The following is a 27,589-nucleotide window of genomic DNA, read 5'->3' as shown; positions in this document are numbered from 1 at the left end:
GGCATCACTGAATCAATGGTAATGAGTTTAAGAAAATTTTGGGAGATAATGAAGGACAGGGAAGCCTAGTGTGCGGCAGTCCATGGGGTCACAAGGAGTCAGACATGACTTAGAGACTCAACAAAAACAATACCTTCAATTCACACAATGTGATATGTCAAATATGCTTCAGTTTGAAAAATAGAATTAGGATTCAAAGGTTCAAACATGTACAAACCAGACAGTATGATAAATTAATTCAGATTTACCTCTCATCCAGCTTCAACAATTAGCAATTTATAGCATCTCTACCATCAGCACTCCTCCCACTCAGATTTTAACTTTCAATACAATCTATTTTATAATTATAATGTATTTTAACATAACTTTTAAAGTTGCAAGAATAATACAGGACATCTATGTACTCTTTAGACTCACCGACTGTTTATATTTGCCCCATTACATATACATATATGTACATACATACATACATGTACATGATACATACGTAAAACGTTTATGTGTGCATGTGTGTGCTCAGTCATGTTGGACTCTGCAACCCCATGGACTGGAGCCTGCCAGGCTCCACTGTCCATAGAATTTTCCAGGCAAGAATACTGGAGTCAGTTGCCATGTTCTACTCCACATAAAATATTAATGTATATAATTCATTTAAAACCATTATCACTAAATACTTCAGTGAGAAGTTCCTAGGAATAACGCATACAGTTAACAAAACTGGGACAATTTGCAGTGATACGGTACTGTTATCTAACCCACAGTTCCTATTTTGATTTGTCAATTCTGTCCACAAAATGTCTTTTATATTTTTCCCTATGCATATACTGAAATAATTTTAAAGACAATCCCTATGTTCTGTCATCTCCTGCTACTTCATCTTATGACCATATGTGGCCTCTTTTTCACATTGATGCCTAGACTTTGCTCCTGGTCTTCCCACGGGGTAATCCAGGCCTGACTCAGAGCAGAATGGAACCACTGCATCTCAGCTGAGAGCCGCTGGGTCATGTGCCCTGTTCTTCTCTTCAGCTCAAACACTCATGATTCCAGAACCTCCACCACCCCCACTCCAGGAGCCTCAGCTGAGCCATCAAGGGACAGGCTCAGGGGAGCAGAGTCAGCTGACAAATAGAGAGGAGGCCCTCTCCCCACCACCCACAAACAGAGTCAGAGAGAGGAAAAGCGGGGGTAAGCCACACCTGGGAGATGATCCGTGAGCATTTTTGCTCCTGGCCAACCATTCCCTTGGCTCCTCCTTACACCCACTGGCATTTCCTCTGCTTAAATGCCAGCTTCACTTCTGAAAATATAATTTTTTTAATTGCTAATATAGATAAACTACCCATTCCGTTAATAAGGCTCCCAGCGCCTCCTTAGATGAGTCCCTGGTGGCTGATGCCAGGAGAGCTTCCCAGAGAGGGTCAGGCCCCAGGATGCCTGCCCCAGGGTGCCCAGCCCCTCAGGGCTCCACCATGGCTGGGACACAGGAACAGCAAGGAAAGGGGCTCAGCCCGGCCTGACCCGCCCTAGACTCACTCTCCATGGAGCTCAGCGTCACCGACTTGTCCTCCAGGGTTGGAGCCCAGGGCAGGTCCTCAGTGTCCAGCCAAGGTCCCCTGGGTCCTTTAGTAGAATAGCTGGGCAAACTGGCCTCCAGATTCCAGCAAGCCCCCAAGTGGGCAAGACAATGTCTCTTCACCCAGAATTCAGAGTCCAGGGAGGAGGCTGGACGGACCCCACCTCTCCTTCTGAGTCTCCCTGCGGCCAAGGTGGAACCACAAGCGCCAGATCCTCAAGGAGACCCGAACTTCCTCTGCCTCAAGACCAAAGCAAGTGACCAGATTCAGCAGGGCATCATCCCTTCTGCCCTGAGACTGACCCTCCCAGGATCCCAGGAGAGGCTATGGACCCAGGGGTGTTTCAGGGCCTCCCTGGGGCTCTGAGCCTCCACAGCACCTGGGGTCATGAGAGGGCAGAGCCAGCCGGATAAACTGGCAGGACCAGCAGCGTCCTCAGCTTCAGTCCTGAGGTCCCCTCTCTGTTCACCTGAGCCGGGTGCCCTGCCATCAGCTCTGAGTCCAAAAACAGCTCTGGAGAGAACCCCAAAGACACGGGCTGCAGTGGAAGTGAGTCTTGGAATCCCCCACGTGCCTGGGGGGGAGGATCCTGAGTTCCCACTGGAGGTGTGCCAGGTGGGAGCACCGTCCACTAAGGTGGGTGATTGTCCATCGGAAGTCCTACTGAGTTCTCCCCACAGAGCTGGTTCAGAGAGCTGAGGTCGCCTGTTCTCTTGTCCTTCCTCTCCCCCAAATCTGGATGCACCCCACCCCTACTGTGTCAGCCTGTAAGCATTTCCTGAGACCCCACTGCATTCAGGGGTCTGGGACTGTCTCTTCCAGCCCCACCCACTACATGTTCATAATGTCACTTAGAGTGTCTTGAAAGTTAATGTGTTACCGTGTTTCCAGAACTGTGCAAAGTATGCTGACACGTGCTGTCTTCCTGTCCAAACGGAAACTGAGAAATCTGCAGCTCAGAGTCACTTTGCCATGCACTTTGCCCAGTAAACGTTTACCGGAGGGTAATTCCCACTTCCAGGCTGTCGCACACCCTCATCTCCTCTATCAACCCCAGGTTCAACATTCTTCAATGTCCAGCCCTGTCCCTCCCCTTTCTGAATACCTTGTGAGTCACTTACAAGGATTCCTACTGCAGAGCGGTCACCAGGCAACCTCACTTCTGTGTTATGAGGGTCAGTTTGTCTCTCAACAATATTTCAAGATCCTAAATGACCCAAGCCATGTTCGATGCTCTTTCGAACAGTAGTTGTTTGAATACTATTGAACAACATCAATTGTTCAAATACTTTTGGGTAACAGTAATTGTTCAAATATTTGCTATTCACTTGATAAATACAAAACTTAGAGCAGCCTCTGCTCTCAGAAGTTGCAGTATGATAGAGGACAAAAGAAACCCGTGAGGGGCGGGAGGAAGACTTGGAAACGTTGACCAAGCCCTGTTAATATATTCTAAGGGCATCCGTGTGAGTCAGAGTCAACCTCCAGCTTCCAGCAGCACCCAGAAAGGGGATGGTCAGGGCCAGGGGAGGCTGGCTCACGGGCTGAGAGGCGACTCCTCAGGCCCATGGAGGAAATCTGGAGAACCTCAGGACGTGTCTGCAAGGCTGTTAGTCATCGTGACTGAGAATTATTACAGATGAGCCTCTGAAGGAATCAAGTGTGCGTCTCGGAGCTGCGATGGGAGGAGTAAGTTAGGAGGGAACCTAGCCTGTCTGGGCCTGGGCATGATGAGAAGAGGTGAGGAGTTGGGGAGGAGGACCAAGAAGTTTCATTTATTGGAAAGCAGGATCAGGAATTCAACCAAAACCTAATGCTAGGTGTGACCGTGTGAGGGCCCAGGGAACCCAGCGGTCATCCTAGGAGAGAAAAGGAAAACCATTAATATTCATTATGGACCAGAGACTCATGGACATTTCCATTTGGGCAAAATTAAGGCCCTCAACCAAGAGAGTTAGAAAAGGGAGAGAGAATATGAAAAATACCTAGTATTTTTCAACTGGTATGGCAAAGAGGGAAGGAAGCGTGAAGGTTGAAGGGACAGGATTCTGCCCCCAGGACCCTGACTCTGAGCGCTGCGTATTGTGACCTGTATGTGTACACACAGCACAGGAGAATCGGGAGGCGACCTCACATTTATTGTTTACTTTGTTCCAGATATTCAGAGGACTTCACAATTCATTTTTTTTTATCAAGGCCACAGAGAAATCCTGAATAGATGTATCTTCTCTATTTCATCGGTGAGAAAAATCAGGCTCATGGATACAGCTTATCCAAGCAGACACAACTGGTCAGTGCCATTGTCAGAATCAAGACTCAGATCTGCCTGGCTTCACAGCCCATGTCCTGTCCACTGTGGTATGACGCTTCCTGCTCTTCCCTTTTATAACATTTATCTACTTGTCTGACGGCTGTGTCTTCGTTGCCACGTGTGGGATCCAGTTCCCTGACCAGGATCCAAAAGCAGACCCCCTGCCTTGGGAACATGAATTCTTAGCCACTGGACCACCAACGAAGGCCCCCATTACTTCCTTTCGAAGAAGACTTATACCTGCTTGGTGTTCTCCCGTATTGTACCTTGCACGAGTGGGCACGCTCAGTAATTCTGTCTGAGTCATGGTCGGTTGCCACCTCTGCAGATGACACCTGGAGAGCTAGCCCCTGCTGCTGAAAACTACACCCCCGTCACCCAGTCCATCTGCTGGGATTCTCCAACGACCCAGACCCCCAGAAGCTTCTCTTCGGAGGCTTCCTGGTGGGCAACCGGGGCTGACGGCGCGCATCCTCGCGGGCCCCGCCCCAACAGTCCCCTGGACTTCTTTCCCGCGTCCTCTTTCCTTGATGTCTGTCACCCCCTGTGGTCACACCCACGCTGCTGGGCGACTTTCTGGCCTCTGACAGGTCCACCTCCTTCAAGGGCTGCGCGGTCCACGTGACCTTCTCCGTGATGCTCGCCACAGCTGAGAGCTTCCTGCCGGCTTCCATGGCCTAGGAGCGCGGCACGGCCATCTGCCGACCTCTCCACGACGGCTCCGTCATGACCAGGGGCCCCTGTCTCCGGCCGGTGGCTGCTTCCTACGCTTTCGGGGGAGCTAATTCCGCTATTGAGACTGGGAATGTCTTCGCCCTGCCTTTCTGTGGGCCCAACCAGGTACCACACTCCTTCCGTGACATCCAACCTGGCCTGTATGTGTCTCAGAATTCTCAAGGGTCTGTGTGTGTGAGAGAGAGAGAGGGAGATCAGTGCAATTACAGTTTTATATAAGATGCTGTGCTTTAGGAGAGGGATTCAAATATATATATATATATATATATATAACCTAAATATCTTCAAGTATACATGTAACATGGTGAGTGCGTGTGTTCCAGAGAACCACACAAATGAAGCTAAACCTGTCTCAATTCAAGGCTGAACAGCTGACTGGAAGATAAGCTCTTAAACTAAGGCAAAGACTTCACCTGGCCTGTGTGGGCCTCACTCTAGGTTTGGGGATCATCAGAAAGCTTCTTTCAGGTCTATCTTAAGGATGTCATTCTAAATATAGAAAATCTTACTATGTGTGCACGCTAGGATGCTTCAGTCCTGTCTGACTCTTTGCGATCCTATGGACCACAGCCCACCAGGCTACGTTGTCCATGGTATTCTCCAGGCAATAATACTGGAGTGGGTCGCCATGCCTTCCTCCAGGGGATCTTCCCGACCCAGGGATTGAAGCACCGTCTCTTAATTCTCCTGCCTGGGCACGGGGGTTCTTTACCACAAGTGCCACCTGGGAAGCCCAAATCTTACTATACAAATAGATGTATCACAGCATCACTTTTCAAAGCAAGAAATGAGAAGAAACCTAATGTTCAAATACTTCGTTACTCTGGCCTCCTGATGCAAAGAGCCGACTCACTGGAAAAGACCCTGATGCTGGGAAAGATGGAGGGCAGGAGGAGAAGGGGACGACAGAGGATGAGGTGGTTGGATGGCATCACTGGCTCAATGGACATGAGTTTGAGCAAGCTCCAGGAAGTAGTGAAGGACAGGGAAGCCTGGTGTGATGCAGTCCACAGGGTCGCAAACACAAAGAGTCGGACTTGTTTAGCAAAAACAACAACAAATGTTCATAGGAGGAAACCGATTAAGAGATTCCCCCCACCCCCAATGGATTACGACGTAACCACTAAACATTATGCTTGTGAAGATGACATAATACATGGAAAACAGCAGGTCAGAACATCTACTGTGTGATGGTAACTGTGAGATAAAAACGAGCAGAAAAAATCTGGGAGGAGCACACAAAAGTGCAAATGATGATTGTGTTAGAGTGGTAGCACAATGGGAAAATCTTTTTCCGTCTTTCTCAAAAATTTTACAAAACTTACTTAATGAACATGTTCAATTTTGACATTTTATTCTAAAAGTGACTCATTAAAAATTCCTTTCAGGCAAGCTAAGTATGAAGATTTCTTACTTTTGTCTACCTCCAGAAAATAAATATTTACTAAATTCCTCCTATGTTCTACATTCCTTTAACTAATAAACCGCGTTTTTAGTACATGTCAGCAACTAAGGTCAGGACTAGAACGTTAGGGTGAAAAGACTTGCTAAAAATTAATTCAATTCACCCAGCTGTAAAAATATACAGGAGGCAATTAGGTACGACAAGTGTGGTAGGCCCTACCTAGATTAATAGTCAGAACATGTGTTAGTCAGATAGTTTGCGCTACAGTAACAAATAAACTCCACAAGGTAACTCCACACCACAAAGGCTTTCCCTGCACTAAACTGGAGGCAGGTCAGGGACTCACAGGGCAGCCTTCCTCCACCCATCGGCATTTGAGCATGCTTCATTTGAGAGTGCCATCATCTCAATCTCAAAGTGTCCGCCAAGATTTTAATACTGAGGGAAACGATCAAGACGGTCATGAACAGTCCTTTCAAAACCTGGCCTGAGGTTGGCTCACATCGATTCAACCACTTATGGCTTTAAGATAACTGCAAAAGAGACTGGGAAATACAACCTTCTTAGTGCAGACGCAGAAAAACAAAATGAGATTTTACGAACACCGAGCTTTGCGTCTCGCTGGCCAATTATGCGGTTGATCACACCATCACCCACGCGGAGTTCTCAAACATCACCAGACTGAATCTGAGGTAAACCACCAGCTAACTCGTGCTTCTGCATAACTGAGGCGGACTTAGGGGGCGTGCTTAGTTGCTCAGTCATGTCCAACTCTGTGACCCCACGGACTGTAGCCCGCCAGGCTCCTCGGTCCAGGGAAGACTACTGGAGTGGGTTGCCATGCCCTCCTCCAGGGGGACCTTCCCAACCCAGGGATCGAGCCCAGGTTTCCCACATTGCAGAAGGATTCTTTACCAGCTGAGCCACCAGCTGGCTGACTGTTGCCTGAATTTGGAGGTCATCGTTCTCTTGAATGCTGTACAGCACAGGACATGTATACACTGTTGTTGTTTAGTCACCAAGACATGTCTGACTCTTTTCGACCCCATGGACTGCTAGCCCGCCAGGCTCCTCTGTCCGTCGGATTTTCCAGGCAAGAATACTGGAGTGGGTTGCCATTTCCTCCTCCAGGGGATCCTCCAAACCCAGGGATCGAACTTGCATTTCCTGCATTGGCAGGCAGGTTCTCTACCACTGAGCCACCTGGGAAGCACATGCTTCTTAGACAAGGCTTAAATGTGACAATATATGTGCAAATTTTAAATTTAACAAAATATTATCAGTGGGGCAAATTTCCTTAAAATTACAAAATAAATCCATACTAAAGGCCAAGAATACAACTGAATGCTAATGAAGGCTTTAATGACTACTCTTTTGTGCTGAGGCTCTTGGACATAATGAAGTCCAGGCCTTACTTAATAGCCCTGTCCATCCTACACTGGAGCACACATTCCATTCCATCGCTCAGTCGTGTCCGACTCTATGCGACCCCGTGGACTGTAGCCTACCAGGCTTCTCCGTCCATGGGATTCTCCAGGCAAGAATACTGGAGTGGGTTACCGTTTCCTTCTCCAGGGGATCTTCTCGACCCAGGGATTGAACCCGGGTCTCCCGCACTGGAGGCAGACGCTTTAACCTCTGAGCCACCAGGGAAGCCCATTACCATATGTAAAACAGATAGCTGGTGGGAAGCTGCTGTGTAGCCGACAGAGCTCAGCTCAAGCTCTGTGATGGCCTAGAGGGGAGGGAGGGTGGAGGTGCGGGGCTCAGGAAGGAAGGGGTAAACACATAACAAGAGCATACTCTGCTGTTCAGGAGAAAATGACACAACACTGTAAAGCAATTAAACTCCAATTTAACACACACACAAAAAAAGAGAACACATAGAGTTCAGTTCAGTTCAGTCGCTCAGTCGTGTCCGACTCTCCACGACCCCATGAATCACAGCACACCAGGCCTCCCTGTCCAACACCAACTCCTGGAGTTCACTCAAACTCATGTCCATCGAGTTGGTGATGCCATCCAGCCATCTCATTCTCTGTCATCCCCTTCTCCTCCCGCCCCCAATCCTTCCCAGCATCAAAGTCTTTTCCAGAGAGTCAACTCGTCACATGAGGTGGCCAAAGTATTGGAGTTTCAGTTTTAGCATCAGTCCTTCCAATGAACACCCAGGATTGATCTCCTCTAGAATGGACTGGTTGAATCTCCTTGCAGTCCAAGGGACTCTCAAGAGTCTTCTCCAACACCACAGTTCAAAAGTATCAGTTCTTCGGCGCTCAGCTTTCTTCACAGTCCAACTCTCACATCCATACATGACCACGGGAAAAACCATAGCCTTGACTAGACGGACCTTTGTTGGCAAAGTAATGTCTCTGCTTTTTAATATGCTATCTAGGTTGGTCATAAATTTCCTTCCAAGGAGTAAGCGTCTTTTAATTTCATGGCTGCAATCAGCATCTGCAGTGATTTTGGAGCCCAAAAATATAAAGTCTGACATTGCTTCCACTGTTTCCCCATCTATTTCCCATGAAGTGATGGGACCAGATGCCATGATCTTTGTCTTCTGAATGTTGAGCTTCAAGCCAACCTTTTCACTCTCCTTTTTCACTTTCATCAAGAGGCTTTTTAGTTCCTCTTCACTTTCTGCCATAAGGGTAGTGTCATCTGCATATCTGAGATTATTGATATTTCCCCTGGCAATCTTGATTCCAGCTTATGCTTCTTCCAGCCCAGCGTTCCTCATGATGTACTCTGCATATAAGTTAAATAAGCAGGGTGATAAGATACAACCTTGACGTACTCCTTTTCCTATCTGGAACCAGTCTGTTGTTCCATGTCCAGTTCTAACTGTTGCTTCCTGACCTGCATACAGGTTTCTCAAGAGGCAAGTCAGGTGGTCTGGTATTCCCATCTCTTTCAGAATGTTCCACAGTTTATTGTGATCCACACAGTCAAAAGCTTTGGCATAGTCAGTGAAGCAGAAATATATTAGAAAAAATAAATGAAGACTTGGTGATAAAGGAAAATATATAAATAAAACAAAATTAAGGCACAATTCAGCAATATTTACTATGAGGGGCTCTATCTGAGTTTAAACCCTCTAATGTATCGCCCAGGACTGGGTCCGTGCAAACATCTGCATTCCTCAAGAGAGAATCAGAAACCACAAAAAAGAAAAGCGTTTTGAAAACCTGAAAGTCAGAAAGCAGAAAACACAAGATAAACGGGTTGGTAAGATGGCTCCAGGGCAGAATTTTAAAACAATAGACGGTCACTGCTATCCACCTCAACAATGCAAACGTTGAACAAACATTTATACTTTCAGCCTGGTGTCCTGTCTCACTCACCGTTGCATCGTCAATGTCCAGTACGCTGCCTGGCACATTATAGACACTTGACAATTTTCTCCATCAATGAGTGGACGGGCCTCTACCTGCATGTTGTCCTTGGGCCAGTGGCATCGTCATCACCTGAGAGCCTTTGAAAAATGGAGAATCTGGGAGCCAACCCCAGAACTGCCAGGTCCAACTCTGCGATGGTTGTCTGTGAACTGGCCTGACCGCGCTGGGGAGCAACTTGGCATCGAATTAAAACGCTGTCCCAGTTTTCCTGAGCTGCGGGGGAGACCCCAAGCAGGCAGAGTAGAAGGACGTGCGCTCGTCTCCTGCGAGAACTCCAAAATTGCAGCACGCTGTGAACAACTGTGCACAGGAGAAGGTTAGACCCACCAAAAAGGATACCCCACATCCAAGGGCAAAGGAGAAGCCCCAGCAAGACAGTAGGAGGGGCAAAATCGCGTTTGGAATCAAATCCCATACCCAGCAGACATTCTCGGAGGGCTCAAACAAACCTTGTCTGCGCCAGGACCCAGAAACCCCACAGAGACTGAGAACTGGGTCTGAGCAACTTACACAGGACTGGGAAAGAGCCCTGACTCTCGGAGGGCACAACAGAACCTTGTGCCCCAGGACCCAGGAGGAGGGAGCAGGGACCCCACAAGAGACTGACCCGGACTTGCCTGTGTGTGTCCGGGAGTCTCTGGCCGCGGCGTGGGTCAGCGGGGGCCTGGTGCAGGGTCGGGGGCACGGAGTGCAGCAGTGCATCATGGGACCTTTTGAAGGGGTCCTCATCATCCTCATCACCTCCACCATGGTTTGGCCTCAGGTCAAATAACAGGGAGGGAAACAGCCCCGCCCGTCAACAGAAAACTGGATTAAAGATTTACTGAGCATGGCCCCGCCCATCAGAACAAGACCCAGTTTCCCCCCTAGTCAGTCTCCCCCATCAGGAAGCTTCCATCAGCCTCTTATCCTTCTCCATCAGAGGGAAGACAGAGTGGAAACCACAGTCACAGAAAACTAACCCATCTGATCACATGGACCCTGTCTGACTCAGTGAAACTATGAGCCACGCCGTGTGGGGCCACCCAACACGGACAGGTCATGGTGGAGAGTTCTGACAAACTGTGGCCCACTGGAGAAGGGAATGGCAAACCACACAATTGCACTCATCCCACACGCTAATAAAGTAATGCTCAAAATTCTCCAAGCCAGGCTTCAACAGTACGTGAACTGTGAACTTCCAGATGTTCAAGCTGGATTTAGAAGAGGCAGATGAACGAGAGATCAAATTGTCAACATTCGTTGGAGCATCAAAAAAGCAAGAGCATTCCAGAAAAACATCTGCTTTATTGACAATGCCAAAGCCTTTGACTGTGTGGATCACAATAAACTGTGGAACATTCTGAAAGAGATGGGAATCCCAGACCACCTGACCTGCCTCTTGAGAAACCTGTATGCAGGTCAGGAAGCAACAGTTAGAACTGGACATGGAACAACAGACTGGTTCCAAATCAGGAAAGGAGTACGTCAAGGCTATATATCGTCACCCTGCTTATTTAACTCATATGCAGAGTACATCATGAGAAACGTTGGGCTGGATGAAGCATAAGTTGGAATCAAGATTGCCAGGAGAAATATCAATAACCTCAGATATGCAGATGACACCACCCTTATGGCAGAAAGTGAAGAAGAACTAAAGAGCCTCTTGATGAAAGTGAAAGAGGAGAGTGAAGAACTTGGCTTAAAGCTTGACATTAAGGAAACTAAGATCGTGGCATCCGGTCCCATCACTTCTTGGCAAATAGATGGGGAAACAGTGGAAACAGTGAGAGACTTTATTTTTTTGCGCTCCAAAATCACTGCAGATGGTGACTGCAGCCATGAAATTAAAAGATGCTTGCTCCTTCGAAGAAAAGCAATTACCAACCTAGAAAGCATATTAAAAAGCAGAGATATTAGTTTGCCAACAAAATTCTATCAAGCCAAGGCTATGGTTTTTCCAGTGGTCATGTATGGATGTGAGAGTTGGGCTATAAAGAAAGCTGAGTGCCAAATTATTGATGCTTTTGAACTGAGGTGCTGGAGAAGACTCTTGAGAGTCCTTGGACTGCAAGGAGATCCAACTGGTCCATCCTAAAGGAAATCAATCCTGGGTGTTCATTGGAAGGACTGATGTTGAAGCTGATACTCCAATACTTTGGCCACCTGATGCGAAGAGCTGACTCATTGGAAAAGACCCTGATGCTGGGAGGGATTGGGGGCAGGAGGAGAAGGGGATGACAGAGGATGAGATGGTTGGATGGCATCACCGACTTGATGGACATGAGTTTGGGTAAGCTCCGGGCGTTGGTGATGGACAGGGAACCCTGGCGTGCTGTGGTTCATGGGGTTGCAGCGTCAGAGAGAACTGAGCGACTGAACTGAACTAAAAAGTTGAACATGTACATACACTATGATTCAGCAGTTCTGTGAGTAGGCATATAATCAGGAGAAATTCTTGTATATTTTCATTTTAAAACATATACCAGAAATGCTTAAAGCAGCACTGCTTCTCATAGGAAAAAATGTGAAAGCAACACACACATCTGTCATCTGTCGGAACGGATGAACAAAACAGAGCTTATTCATAACAGAAACTAAACAGGAGCAAAAATAAATGAACCACAGGTCTGTACATCAAGATACACATGCCTCTAAAACATAAGGCTGAAGGAAATAAGGAAGTAGCAGAAGACTGCTCATATTAATCCGTCGGTGTAAAGTTTAAAAACAGATAAGGATCTAGCAATTCCACTCCCAGGTACAAAGCTAAAAGAAACAAAACACTGTTTTGAAGAGATGCATGCGTCCATTGTTTATGGCAGTATTGTTTACAGCTGCCAAGGTATGGAAGCAAGCTCAGTGCCCATCAACAGCTGAATGGGTGAAGAAGGCGGCGTGTGTGTGGTTATGTGGATGTGTGTACATATATGCTGCGCTTTTGTTCGGAGAAGGCGATGGCACCCACTCCAGTGCTCTTGCCTGGAAAATCCCATGGATGGAGGAGCCTGGTGGGCCGCAGTCCATGGGGTCGCTATGAGTCGGACACGACTGAGCGACTTCACTTTCACTTTTCACTTTCCTGCATTGGAGAAGGAAATAGCAGCCCACTCCAGTGTTCTTGCCTGGAGAATGCCAGGAATGGGGGAGCCTGGTGGGCTGCCGTCTATGGGGTCGCACAGAGTCGGACACAACTGAAGCGACTGAGCAGCAGCAGCAGCAGCATGCTAAGTGAAAGGATTACCAGACCACCTGACCTGCCTCTTGAGAAACCTGTATGCAGGTCAGGAAGCAACAGTTAGAACTGGACATGGAACAACAGACTGGTTCCAAATAGGAAAAGGAGTACGTCAAGGCTGTATATTGTCACCCTGCTTATTTAACTTATACATCAGAGTACATCATGAGAAACACTGGGCTGGATGAAGCACAAGCTGGAATCAAGTTTTCCGGGAGAAATATCAATAACCTCAGATATGCAGATGACACCACCCTTACGGCAGAAAGCAAAGAAGAACTAAAGAGTCTTTTGATGAAAGTGAAACAGGAGAGTGAAGAAGCTGGCTTAAAGTTCAACATTCAGAAAACTAAGATCACGGCATTTGGTCCCATCACTGTTTCCACTGTTTCCCCATCCATCACTTCATGGCAAATAGATGGGGAAACAGTGGCTGACTTTATTTTTCTGGACTCCAAAATCACTGCAGATGGTGACCACAGCCATGAAATTAAAAGATGCTTGCTCTTTCGAAGAAAAGAAATAACCAACCTAGACAGCATATTAAAAAGCAGACATTACTTTGCCAACAAAGGTCAGTCTAGTCAAAGCTATGGTTTTTCCAGTGGTCATGTGGATGTGAGAGTTGGACTATAAAGAAAGCTGAGAGCCGAAGAGTTGATGCTTTTGAACTGTGGTGTTGGAGAAGACACTTGAGAGTCCCTTGGACTGCAAGGAAGTCCAACCAGTCCATTCTAAAGGAGATCAATCCTGGGTGTTCATTGGAAGGACTGATGTTGAAGCTGAAGCTCCAATACTCTGGCCACCAGATGCAAAGAGCTGACTCATTTGAAAAGACCCTGATGCTGGGAAAGATTGAAGGCGGGAGGAGAAGGGGACGACAGAGAATGAGATGGCTCAATGGCATCACCGACTCAATGGACATGGGTTTGGGTAAACTCCGGGAGTTGGTGATGGACAGGGAGGTCTGGCATGCTGCAGTTCATGGGGTTGCAAAGAGTCGGACACAAATGAGTGACTGAACCGAACTGATGCTAAGTGAAATAAGTCAGACAGAGAAAGACAAATACTGCATGAAATAACTTTTATGTGAAATCTAAAAAATACAACAAACTAGTGAATATAACAAAAAAGTAGCAGACTCACAGATACAGACAGAGAATAAGCTAGTGGTTCCCAATGGGATAGGGCAGTGAGGGTTGCCATGGGGGTGGGAGAGTGGATGGTACAAACCTTTGAGTGTAAAATACTCAAGGATGCGTTGAACAACATAAGGTGCACAGCCAATATTCTGTAATGACTGTTAAACCATTATAATATTTAGAACTGTATTCACTGATGGTAAAGCTATTTAAAATAAAGCAAGGAGTGATTACACAAAATTTGGGATAGAGCTTACCTCTTGTTGGGGTGAAAAAGCGGGTGAAATTAGAGAGAGGCACACAGGAATATTCTTAGGTCACAACGCTTGATGCGTAATCTGTGGAACAGCAGCATCTGTGTCCCCTGGGAGCTCGTTAGAAGCACAGGGTCTCAGGCTGTTCCCCGAATCTACCGAATCAGAATTTGTAGTTTAACGTGACCGTCAGATGACTCACAAGCACATTAAAGATACTTGTGCATTTCTATTTTAAGATAGTGCATAATTTTGTGTTTGTTTTAGCAATATTCTTTAAATGGTGAGGATTTGCATGGGTGGATGTTGAGGCAGGGTTGGGGGGTGGGTACTGTTAAGCTATGACTGCTCAGAATTGACAAAGAGAGTGCCTTTGCCGTCTAGCAGGTAAGGAACTCAAAAGCGACTTGCGCAGTAACATGTACGGTATGACGCCAGGCAGCTTGGGACTGATCACAGTTCTGCCCCTTTCTATCTGAATGATCTTAGGGATTTGTGCCTCAGATTTCTCATCTGTAAAATGAGAATAGCAATAGAACCTGATATTGGTATAGAGGAGCTCAACAGATTTAATACATGTATTAATGAAACACTTAAGATGCTGCTTGGCACACATAAATGCTCAATAATCAGTACCTACTATTATTATCTATGGACTCATAACTGCACTAAAATAGAGCAATATAGATTTGCTCAGAAAAATTATCCAAAACTTGGAAATACTGCAAAAAGTTGAGTAGCATGTCTTTTCAGTGTCATTCTAAGGCTTTTTCTAAATCCTTGGGCAGCCAAGGATTCATTTAGGAAAATGAACCTGGTTTGATTGTTCACTGTTGATTAAAGTTCCAGACTTAGTGAAGTCATGTATTACTTATAGAGTTTTGTCCAGTAGAAATGCAAACAGTATCTGTCTTGTAGAAAAATATAACCCCAAAGTTTACATTTTACTGCCATATAGCGCAAGAACCACTTGGATATCTAACCCAACAATCTTCTCTACATTCTAAACTTTCTTTTATTGAGTTGATGAAGTTTCTTTTGTTAATTTTATGAAGTTTACTGCCTATAGTTATCTTTCAAATGCTCCTTGAATTAGCCTTAATAGCTTACTGTTTTCTTCCTTGATATATTGCATAACCTCTTTGATGTGTTTCTCTTACATTTGCAGAGGTCACAGTTTTCAGTTTTTGAAAACTGGGTTTTCATAGACTAAAGGATACAAGCCAAGTCTATGATAATGGTTGTCTCTAAAGAAAGAGAGGCTTGGAACTAGGATAGATCACATGGGGATTTCAATGACCTTTAATGTATTATTTCTTTGATTTAAAAAAAAAAGAGATCTGTGATGTATGACAGAAACCAACACATTATAAAGCAATTATCGTCCAGTTAAAAGTAAATTTAAAAAAAATCTGAAGGGGCTTCCCTGGTGGCTCAGCGGTAAAGAATCTGCCTGCCAATGCAGGAGACATGGATGTGATCCCCGGTCCAGGAGGTTCCCGTGGGCCGTGGAGCAGTTAAGCCTGTCCAACGCAACGCCGTTCGCTGGAGCCTGGGAGCTGCACCTGCTTAAGTCCCTGTGCCTGTAGCCGGCGCTCCCCAGAAGAGAAGCCGCCACAGTGAGAAGCCTGCGTGCTGCCGGAAGGACCAGAGCCTGCTCACTGCAGCTACGGAAAGGCCCCAGCAGCGAGGAAGACCCAACACCGCCAACAGTAAAGAAAGAAAGAAAATTACAAAATAAATAAAAATTTTATGAAAAGATCTGAAGCATAGATAGCAAAAACATCTACAGTTACTAAGCCAAAATAGTGGACATACGATATCATAGTAGTCTCTGGATGTTTTTAAGTTTCCCCAAAAGTGAAGCGGTAAAGTACCTAAGCAACTTTTAGGACAAGATAGAAAGTTCTATGCACTCATTAATCCCAAAGTATTGATCCCACACCATTTCAGAGGATGGAGGCTTTGTCTAAAGATTGTACACTGGGGGCCCAGGAGACAAGGGTTAAAGCTTTGAGTCCAAAACTAATTAGCTGCATGACCTTGGGTAGGAAACTTCCTTTCTTTGAATATCAGTTTTGTTGTCTGTAAGATCCCCGGCGGCGCAGACGCGACGCGAGAGACGCCGGCCCCAGCGCAACGAACCACGAAAAGAGGTGCGGCCGTGAGGAGCTACCCCACGCCTGAGGCCAGGGCCGGCGGCCGAGAGGAGCTACCCCACGTCCAACAGGCGGTGACTGCGCGGGCGCAGGAGGGCCGAGAGGAGCTACTCCGCGTTCAAGGTCAGGAGGGGTGGCCTTGAGGAGATACCCCTCGTCCAAGGTAAGGTACAGCGGCTGCACTTTGCTGGAGCGGCTGTGAAGAGATTTTCCACGACCAAGGTAAGAGAAACCCAAATAAGACGGTAGGTATTGCTAGGGGGCACCAGAGGGCAGACAAACTGAAATCATAATCACAGGAAACTAGCTGATCTAATCACATGGACCACAGCCGAATGTGGTCCCCTGGAGAAGGGAATGGCAAACCACTTCAGTATACTTGCCTTGAGAACCCCATGAACAGTAACAAAGGGCAAAATGATAGGATACTGAATGAGGAATTCCCCAGGTCGGTAGGTGCTCAGTATGCTACTGGAGCTCAGTGGAGAAATAACTATAGAAGGAATAAAGGGATGGAGCAGAAGCAAAACCAATACCCAGTTGTGGTTGTGACCAATGATAGAAACAAAGTCCGGTGCTGTAAAGAGCAATATTGCATAGGAACCTGGAATGTTAGGTCCATGAATCAAGGCAAATTGGAAGTGGTCAAACAGGAGATGGCAAGAGTGAACGTCGACATTCTAGGAATCAGTGAATTAAAATGGACTGGAATGGGTGAATTTAACTCGGATGACCATTATATCTACTACTGTGGGCAGGAATCCCTTAGAAGAAATGGAGTAGCCATCATGGTCAACAAAAGAGTCCGAAATGCAGTACTTGGATGCAATCTTAAAAATGACAGGATGATTTCTGTTCGTTTCCAAGGCAAACCATTCAATATTACAGTAATCCAGGCCTATGCCCCAACCAGTACTGCTGAAGAAGCCGAAGTTAATCGGTTCTATGAAGACCTACAAGACCTTTTAGAACTAACACCCAAAAAAGATGTCCTTTTCATTCTAGGGGACTGGAATGCAAAAGTAGGAAGTCAAGAAACACCTGGAGTAACTGGCAAATTTGGCCTTGGAGCACGGAATGAAGCAGGGCAAAGACTAATAGAGTTTTGTCAAGAGAATGCACTGGTCATAGCAAACACCCTCTTCCAACAACACAAGAGAAGACTCTACACATGGACATCACCAGATGGTCAACACCGAAATCAGATTGATTATATTCTTTGCAGCCAAAGATGGAGAAGCTGTATACAGTTAGCGAAAACAAGACCAGGAGCTGACTGTGGCTCAGATCATGAACTCCTTATTGCGAAGTTCAGACTTAAATTGAAGAAAGTAGGGAAAACCACTAGACCATTCAGATATGACCTCAATCAAATCCCTTATGATTATGCAGTGGAAGTGAGAAATAGATTTAAGGGACTAGATCTGATTGATAGAGTGCCTGATGAACTCTGGACGGAGGTTCGTGACATTGTACAGGAGACAGGGACCAAGACCATCCCCATGGAAAAGAAATACAAAAGAGCGAAATGGCTGTCTGAGGAGGCCTTACAAATAGCTGTAAAAAGAAGAGAGGCGAAAAGCAAAGGAGAAAAGGAAAGATATAAGCATCTGAATGCAGAGTTCCAAAGAATAGCAAGGAGAGATAAGAAAGCCTTCCTCAGTGATCAATGCAAAGAAATAGAGGAAAACAACAGAATAGGAAAAACAAGAGACCTCTTCAAGAAAATTAGAGATTCCAAGGGAACTTTTCATGCAAAGATGGGCTCGATAAAGGACAGAAATGGTATGGACCTAACAGAAGCAGAAGATATTAAGAAGAGGTGGCAGGAATACACAGAAGAACTGTACAAAAAAGATCTTCACGACCAAGATAGTCACGATAATGTGATCACCGACCTAGAGCCAGACATCTTGGAATGTGAAGTCAAGTGGGCCTTAGAAAGCATCACTACGAACAAAGCTAGTGGAGGTGATGGAATTCCAGTTGAGCTATTTCAAGTCTTGAAAGATGATGCTGTGAAAGTGCTGCACTCAATATGCCAGCAAATTTGGAAAACTCAGCAGTGGCCACAGGACTGGAAAAGGTCAGTCTTCATTCCAATCCCAAAGAAAGGCAATGCCAAAGAATGCTCAAACTACCGCACAATTGCACTCATCTCACACGCTAGTAAAGTCATGCTCAAAATTCTCCAAGCCAGGCTTCAGCAGTATGTAAACCGTGAACTCCCAGATGTTCAAGCAGGTTTTAGAAAAGGCAGAGGCACCAGAGATCAAATTGCCAACATCCGCTGGATCATGGAGAAAGCAAGAGAGTTTCAGAAAAACATCTATTTCTGCTTCATTGACTATGCCAAAGCCTTTGACTGTGTGGATCACAATAAACTGTGGAACATTCTGAAAGAGATGGGAATCCCAGACCACCTGACCTGCCTCTTGAGAAACCTGTATGCAGGTCAGGAAGCAACAGTTAGAACCGGTCATGGAACAACAGACTGGTTCCAAATAGGAAAAGGTGTACGTCAAGGTTGTATATTGTCACCTTGCTTATTTAACTTATATGCAGAGTACATCATGAGGAACGCTGGGCTGGAAGAAGCACAAGCTGGAATCAAGATTGCTGGGAGAAATATCAATAACCTCAGATATGCAGATGACACTACCCTTATGGCAGAAAGTGAAGAGGAACTCAAAAGCCTCTTGATGAAAGTGAAAGAGGAGAGTGAAAAGGTTGGCTTGAAGCTCAACATTCAGAAAACAAAGATCATGGCATCTGGTCCCATCACTTCATGGGAAATAGATGGAAAAACAGTGGAAACAGTGTCAGACTTTGTTTTTTTGGGCTCCAAAATCACTGCAGATGCTGATTGCAGCCATGAAATTAAAAGACGCTTGCTCCTTGGAAGGAAAGTTATGACCAACCTTGATAGTATATTAAAAAGCAGAGACATTACTTTGCCGACCAAGGTCCATCTAGTCAAGGCAATGGTTTTTCCCGTGGTCATGTATGGATGTGAGAGTTGGACTGTGAAGAAAGCTGATCGCCGAAGAATCGATGCTTTTGAACTGTGGTGTTGGAGAAGACTCTTGAGAGTCCCTTATACTGCAAGGAGATCCAACCAGTCCATTCTAGAGGAGATCAATCCTGGATGTTCATTGGAGGGACTGATGCTAAAGCTGAAACTCCAATACTTTGGCCACCTCATGAGACGAGCTGACTCACTGGAAAAGACTCTGATGCTGGGAAAGGTTGGGGGCGGGAGGAGAAGGGGACGACGGAGAATGAGATGGCTGGATGGCATCACCGACTCTGTGGACATGAGTTTGAGTGTACTCCGGGAGTTGGTGATGGACAGGGAGGCCTGGCGTGCTGTGATTCATGGGGTCGCGGAGAGTCGGACACGACTGAGCGACTGAACTGAACTGAACTGAACTGTCTGTAAGATAAATACTGAAAAAATTATTTTCTTTACTTCATTCTACTTATGAATTTTGAACTGTAAATGGAGTGAAAAGAATTGCAAGGAAGTTTTAATTTTTCTGTGGTGTTTCAAAGCTCTTTAAAATCAATATTAATACGCACTCCTATGTTTATGGAAGCAGCACTCAGAATAGCCATATATGGAAACAAGCTACATGTCCATCACCAGATGAACGGTTACAGAACATGTGGTGTGTATATATTCAACGGGATGTTCTTCAGCTGGGAGAAAGGCCAGCCTGCCATTTGCAGCAACATAGATGGACTCTGAGAGCAGGAAGCTAAGGGAGGGAAGTCAGACAGAAACACACAAACACCACATGATCCACTTACATGAAGAATCTAAAGAAACATCTGAGCTCATAAAAACAGAGTAAAATGGTGGCTGCCAGGCACTGCGAAGTGAGAGACAGGTCTGATGCTGCTAAGGGAACAGACTTGCACCAAATAATAAATCCTAGAGATCTAATGCAAAACAGCGAACAGACAATATCCTTTATCGTCATCAAACGTTTTAAGAGACTGTGTGTGTGTTCGACTCAGTCATGTCCAACTGTTTGCGACACTGTGGACTGCAGCTCACCAGGCTCCCCTGTCCACAGGTTTCTCCAGGCAAGAACACGAGAGCGGGTTGCCATGCCCTTCCCCAGGGGATCTTCCTGACCCACAGATAGAACCCAGGTCTCCTGCATCGGCAGGCAAATTCTTTACCATCCGAGCCACCAGGGAAGCCTAAGAGACTAGATCTTCATTAATCCAACCACTAAAAAGAAATAATAATTATATGACAACTAGAGGTGCTAATTATCATTACAACAGCAACTATACATAAAAGTATCAAATTAGCATGTTAAACACCAATGGCACAAGAAATATGCTATGTCAAAAGGATTTCAATTTGAAAAATAAAATTAGGATTCAAAGGTTCAAACATATATAAAGCAGATAGTATGATAAATTAATTCAGATTTACTTCTTATCCAACTTGAGCAGTTAACAATTTTAGCATCTCTACCATCAGCTCTCCTCCCACTCAGATTTTAACTTTTAATATAACTTATTTTATAATTGTAATGTATTTTAACATAACTTTTTAAGTTGCAAAAATAACACAGGCTTCCCTCCTAGCTCAGTCAGTAATGAATCTGCCTGCAATGCAGGAGACCCATGTTCGATTCCTGGGCGGGGAAGAGCCCCTGGAGAAGGAAATGGCAACCCTTTCCAGTATTTTTGCCTGGAAAATCCCATGGACAGAGAAGCCTGGTGGCATACAAGAGTCGGACACGACTTAGAGACTAAGCCACACCACGTGCACACTTTAGACTCACCAATTCTTTATTTTTGCCCAATTTATGTACATAAAAGTACATAATAAACACATAAAATATTAATGCATGCATGTGTGTGCTCAGTCGTGTCCAACTCTTTGCAGTCCTCCAGACTGTAGCCTGCCAGGCTCCTCTGTCATGGGATTTTCCAGGTAAGGATACTGGAGTTGGTTGCCATTTCCTACTCCACATGAACTAATAATGTATATATATTAAAAAGCAGAGACATTACTTTGCCGACCAAGGTCCGTCTAGTCAAGGCAATGGTTTTTCCCGTGGTCATGTATGGATGTGAGAGTTGGACTGTGAAGAAAGCTGATCGCCGAAGAATCGATGCTTTTGAACTGTGGTGTTGGAGAAGACTCTTGAGAGTCCCTTATACTGCAAGGAGATCCAACCAGTCCATTCTAAAGGAGATCAATCCTGGATGTTCATTGGAGGGACTGATGCTAAAGCTGAAACTCCAATACTTTGGCCACCTCATGAGACGAGTTGACTCACTGGAAAAGACTCTGATGCTGGGAAAGGTTGGGGGCGGGAGGAGAAGGGGACGACGGAGAATGAGATGGCTGGATGGCATCACCGATTCTGTGGACATGAGTTTGAGTGAACTCCGGGAGTTGGTGATGGACAGGGAGGCCTGGCGTGCTGTGATTCATGGGGTCGCGGAGAGTCGGACACGACTGAGCGACTGAACTGAACTGAACTGAACTGAACATTCCAAATCATTATCACTAGACACTTTAGTGAGCAGTTCCTAGGAAAACCCTGTAGAGTTATCAAAATTGGGACACCTTGTAGTGAAATGGACTGGAATGGGTGAATTTAACTTAAATGACCATTATATCTATTACTGTGGGCAGGAATCCCTTAGAAGAAATGGAGTAGCCATCATGGTCAACAAAAGAGTCCGAAATGCAGTACTTGGATGCAATCTTAAAAATGACAAAATGATTTCTGTTTGTTTCCAAGGCAAACCATTCAATATTACAGTAATCCAAGTCTATGCCCCAACCAGTAATGTTGAAGAAGCTGAAGTTGAACTGCTCTATGAAGACCTACAAGACTTTTTAGAACTAACACCCAAAAAAGATGTCCTTTGCATTATAGGGGACTGGAATGCAAAAGTAGGAAGTCAAGAAACACCTGGAGTAACACACAAATTTGGCCTTCGAGCACGAAATGAAGCAGGGCAAGGCTAATAGAGTTTTGCCAAGAGAACGCACTGGTCACAGCAAACACCCTCTGCCAACAACACAAGAGAAGACTCTACACATGGACATCACCAGATGGTCAACACGAAAATCAGATTGATTATATTCTTTGCAGCCAAAGATGGAGAAGCTCTATACAGTTAGCAAAATCAAGACCAGGAGCTGACTGTGGCTCAGATCATGAACTCCTTATTGCCAAATTCAGACTTAAATTGAAGAAAGTAGGGAAAACCACTAGACCATTCAGATATGACCTAAATCAAATCCCTTATGATTATACAGTGGAAGTGAGAAATAGATTTAAGGGTCTAGATCTGATAGAGTGCCTGATGAACTCTGGACGGAGGTTCGTGACATTGTACAGGAGACAGGGACCAAGAACATCCCCATGGAAAATACATGAAAAAAAGCAAAATGGCTGTCTGAGGAGGCCTTACAAATAGCTGTGAAAAGAAGAGAAGCGAAAAGCAAAGGAGAAAAGGAAAGCTATAAGCATCTGAATGCAGAGTTCCAAAGAACAGCAAGGAGAGATAAGAAAGCCTTCCTCGGGGATCAATGCAAAGAAATAGAGGAAAACTACAGAATAGGAAAAACAAGAGATCTCTTCAAGAAAATTAGATATATCAAGGGAACATTTCATGCAAAGATGGGCTCGATAAAGGACAGAAATGGTATGGACCTAACAGAAGCAGAAGATATTAAGAAGAGGTGGCAAGATTACACAGAAGAACTGTACAAAAAAGATTTTCATGACGAAAATAATCACGATGGTGTGATCATTCACCTGGACCCAGACATCTTGGAATGTGAAGTCAAGTGGGCTTTAGAGAGCATCACTAAAAACAAAGCTAGTGGAGGTGATGGAATTCCAGTTGAGCAATTTCAAATCCTGAAAGATGATGCTGTGAAAGTGCTTCACTCAATATGCCAGCAGATTTGGAAAACTCAGCAATGGCCACAGGACTGGAAAAGGTCAGTCTTCATTCCAATCCCAAAGAAAGGCAATGCCAAAGAATGCTCAAACTACTACACAGTTGCGCTCATCTCACATGCTAGTATAGTCATGCTCAAAATTCTCCAAGCCAGGCTTCAGCAACATGTGAACTGTGAACTTCCAGATGTTCAAGCAGGTTTTAGAAAAGGCAGAGGCACCAGAGATCAAATTGCCAACATCCGCTGGATCATGGAGAAAGCAAGAGAGTTCCAGAAAAACATCTATTTCTGCTTCATTGACTATGCCAAAGCCTTTGACTGTGTGGATCACAATAAACTGTGGAACATTCTGAAAGAGATGGGAATCCCAGACCACCTGACCTGCCTCTTGAGAAACCTGTATGCAGGTCAGGAAGCAACAGTTAGAACTGGACATGGAACAACAGACTGGTTCCAAATAGGAAAAAGAGTACGTCAAGGTTGTATATTGTCACCCTGCTTATTTAACTTATATGCAGACTACATCATGAGGAACGCTGGGCTGGAAGAAGCACAAGCTGGAATCAAGATTGCCGGGAGAAATATCAATAACCTCAGATATGCAGATGACACCACCCTTATGGCAGAAAGTGAAGAGGAACTCAAAAGCCTCTTGATGAAAGTGAAAGAGGAGAATGAAAAGGTTGGCTTGAAGCTCAACATTCAGAAGACAAAGATCATGGCATCTGGTCCCATCACTTCATGGGAAATAGATGGGGAAACAGTGGAAACAGTGTCAGACTTTATTTTGGGGGGCTCCAAAATCACTGTGGATGCTGACTGCAGCCATGAAATTAAAAGACGCTTACTCCTTGGAAGGAAAATTATGACCAACCTAGATAGCCTATTAAAAAGCAGAGACATTACTTTGCCAACAAAGGTCTGTCTAGTCAAGGCTATGGTTTTTCCCGTGGTCATATATGGATGTGAGAGTTGGACTGTGAAGAAGGCTGATCACCGAAGAATTGATGCTTTTGAACTGTGGTGCTGGAGAAGACTCTTGAGAGTCCCTTGGACTGCAAGGAAATCCAACCAGTCCATTCTAAAGGAGATCAATCCTGGGTGTTCATTGGAAGGACTGATACTAAAGCTGAAACTCCAATACTTTGGCTACCTCATGTGACGAGTTGACTCACTGGAAAAGACTCTAATGCTAGGAAAGGTTGGGGGCGGGAGGAGACGGGGACGACCAAGAATGAGATGGCTGGATGGCATCACCGACTTGATGGACATGAGTTTGAGTGAACTCCTTGAGTTGGTGATGGACAGGGAGGCCTGGCATGTTGTGATTCACGGGGTCGCGGAGAGTCGGACACGACTGAGCGACTGAACTGAACTGAACTGAACTGTAGTGAAATATTTTGTCATCTAATCCACAGTTCATATTTAGACTTGTCGGTTCTCTCCAACATATATTCTTTATTTTTCCCTATGCATCCACCCAGATAATCTTAAAGAAAATTCCAAAATCCCCAAGTGTTTCTCTTCCTGGACTTTATTTTAATGACCACTTGTTGTTCAGTCACTCAGTTGTGTCCCACTCTTTGCAACCCCATGGACCAGCACGCCAGGCCTCCCTGTCCTTTACCCTCTCCCAGAGTCCACTCAAACTCACGTCCATTGAGTCGGTGATGCCATCCAGCCATCTCCTCCTCTTTAATGACCATATGTGACCATTTCTCAATGTTGTTGCCTAGACTTTGCTGGTGCCCTAGCTCCTGGTCTTCCCACGGGGTAATCCAGCCCTGACTCAGAGCAGAATGGAACCACCGCATCTCAGCTGAGAGCCGCTGGGTCATGTGCCCTGTACTTCTCTTCAGCTCAAACACTCATGATTCCAGAACCTCCGCCACCCCCACTCCAGGAGCCTCAGCTGAGCCATCAAGGGACAGGCTCAGGGGAGCAGAGTCAGCTGACAAATAGAGAGGAGGCCCTCTCCCCACCACCCACAAACAGAGTCAGAGAGAGGAAAAGCGGGGGTAAGCCACACCTGGGAGATGATCCGTGAGCATTTTTGCTCCTGGCCGACCATTCCCTTGGCTCCTCCTTACACGCATTGGCATTTCCTCTGCTTAAATGCCAGCTTCACTTCTGAAAATATAATTTTTTAAATTGCTAATATAGATAAACTACCCATTCCGTTAACAAGGCTCCCAGTGCCTCCTTAGATGAGCCCCTGGTGGCTGCCCCAGGTTGCCCAGCCCCTCAGGGCTCCACCACGGCTGGGACACAAGAACAGCAAGGAAAGGGGCTCAGCCCGGCCTGACCCGCCCTAGACTCACTCTCCATGGAGCTCAGCGTCACCGACTTGTCCTCCAGGGTTGGAGCCCAGGGCAGGTCCTCAGTGTCCAGCCAAGGTCCCCTGGGTCCTTTAGTAGAATAGCTGGGCAAACTGGCCTCCAGATTCCAGCAAGGGGGATTCCTTGCTGGAATCCCCAAGGGGGCAGGATAACGTCTCTTCACCCAGAATTCAGAGTCCAGGGAGGAGGCTGGACGGACCCCACCTCTCCTTCTGAGTCTCCCTGTGGCCAAGGTGGAACCACAAGCGCCAGCTCCTCAAGGAGACCCGAACTTCCTCTGCCTCAAGACCAAAGCAAGTGACCAGATTCAGCAGGGCATCATCCCTTCTGCCCTGAGACTGACCCTCCCGGGATCCCAGGAGAGGCTATGGACCCAGGGGTATTTCAGGGCCTCCCCAGAGCTCTGAGCCTCCACCACACCTGGGGTCATGAGAGGGCAGAGCCAGCCGGATAAACTGGCAGGACCAGAGGCATCCTCAGCTTCAGTCCTGAGGTCCCCTCTCTGTTCACCTGAGCCGGGTGCCCTGCCATCAGCTCAGAGTCCAGAAACAGCTCTAGAGAGAACCCCAAAGACACGGGCTGCAGTGGAAGTGAGTCTTGGAATCCCCCGCGTGCCTGGTGGGGAGGATCCTGAGTCCCCACTGGAGATGTGCCAGGTGGGAGCACCGTCCACTAAGGTGGGTGATTGTCCATCGGAAGTCCTACTGAGTTCTCCCCACAGAGCTGGTTCAGAGAGCTGAGGTCGCCTGTCTCTTCTCCTTCCTCTCCCCCAAATCTGGACGCACCCCACCCCGTACTCTGTCAGCCTGTAAGCATTTCCTGAGACCCCACTGCATCAGGAGTCCCACCCACTACATGTTCCTAATCTAACCTGGCATGAGAGCTAACGTAACTTGCGGGTCTACCCTGTCTCCAGAAGTGTGCCAAGTGCATTGACACACGTTCCCTCCTTATCTCACAGAATCTGAGGGAAAACTGAGCAAACTGAGGCCCAAAGAGGTTGAGTAACTCTGCCAAGTCTCCTGAGTCTGCCTGTGCACTTTTTGCCCGGCGAAAATGTTCTGTTTACCGAGGAGGCTAATTCCCACCTCCCGGCTGTCACACACCCTCCTCTCCACCGTCAAGCTGCCCCGTCATCATTGTTCAGGCCCCAGCCCTCCTCACTTTCTGAAGCCCTCACCATTCATTGCAACGGCTCCTACTGCAGAGTGGGCACCATGCAATTTCACCCGTGTGTCCCAGGAGCGAGTCTGTGTCTCAACAATATTTCAAGGTCCTAAATGGCCAAAGCCATGCCTTACGCTATTTTGACAATTGTTGTTTAAATACTTTTGAACAACTGCAATTGTTCGAATACTTTTTGCATAACAGAGACTGTTCAAGTATGTGCTCTTTGCTGGATACAAACATAAAATAGCCTCTTCTTGAGAAGTTCCCCTGTGATAGAGAAACAAAACAACGCAGCTGGGGGTGGAGGGGAAGGAAGGCGCGGATGGTTGACCAAGCCCTGTGAAGCAATTCTAAATGCCTCTGTGTGAGTCAGACTCACCCTCCAGCTTCCAGGAGCGTAGAAGGGAATTCAGCTGGGGGAGGGCAGGCCCCCAGCAGGGCTGAGGCAGGACTGTGCAGGCTTCATGGAGGACATCCAAATGCTCTTCACTAGCTGGGGGCCTCGGGTCCGTGAGGATTGTCATAGATGGGCCTCTGAAGGACTCACGTGTTCCTCTGGGAGTCGGGCGGGAGGAGTAGGTGAGGAGGGGGCCTAGTCTGTCTGCACCAGGGAAGATGGTAAGAAAGGGGGAGCGGGAGAGGAGGGCCAGAAACCTCACTTACTGGGAAGCAGGATGGAGGCGCTCAGCCTAAACCTAGAGCTGAATGACTGTGTGTGTGTGAGTGTGAGCGTGTGTGTGTAAGTGGATGTGTGAGTGTGTGTGAGGGGGTGTGAGGGGTGTGTGTGTCAATGAGAGTGTGTCAGTGTGTGTGAAGGTGTGTATGTGTGTGTGAGTGTGAGAGTGTGTGTGTGAGTGTGTGTAACTGGATGTGTGAGTGTGTGTGAGGGGGTGTGAGGGGTGTGTGTGTCAATGAGAGTGTGTC

At 46.4% G+C, this 27,589-nt stretch overlaps 1 long non-coding RNA gene and 1 pseudogene across 2 annotated transcripts; one reads left to right on the top strand and one right to left on the bottom strand.

The window, feature by feature from the left end:
* Nucleotides 1-3,085: 3,085 nt before the first annotated feature.
* Nucleotides 3,086-6,306, top strand: LOC129554157 (olfactory receptor-like protein OLF1; annotated as a pseudogene).
* A 2,492-nt stretch (nt 6,307-8,798) lies between these two features.
* Nucleotides 8,799-26,782, bottom strand: LOC129554868 (uncharacterized). Of its 2 annotated transcripts, XR_016039055.1 has the most exons (4): nt 26,676-26,782; nt 25,186-25,286; nt 9,376-10,187; nt 8,799-9,219 (listed from the first exon to the last, which is right to left on the bottom strand). It is a non-coding gene; the product is annotated as an uncharacterized LOC129554868 (long non-coding RNA). The 2 variants fall into 2 exon arrangements; XR_008685661.2 differs by having other exon boundaries at nt 8,799-10,187.
* Nucleotides 26,783-27,589: the final 807 nt, after the last annotated feature.

Source organism: Moschus berezovskii, chromosome 14 (assembly GCF_049115385.1).
Source record: "Moschus berezovskii isolate FMDL1 chromosome 14, NW_MosBer_1.0, whole genome shotgun sequence".
In the NCBI taxonomy this organism is placed as follows: Eukaryota; Metazoa; Chordata; class Mammalia; order Artiodactyla; family Moschidae; genus Moschus; species Moschus berezovskii.
Note: the sequence above shows the minus strand (reverse complement) of the source record. Positions and strands in the feature narration are given on the sequence as shown.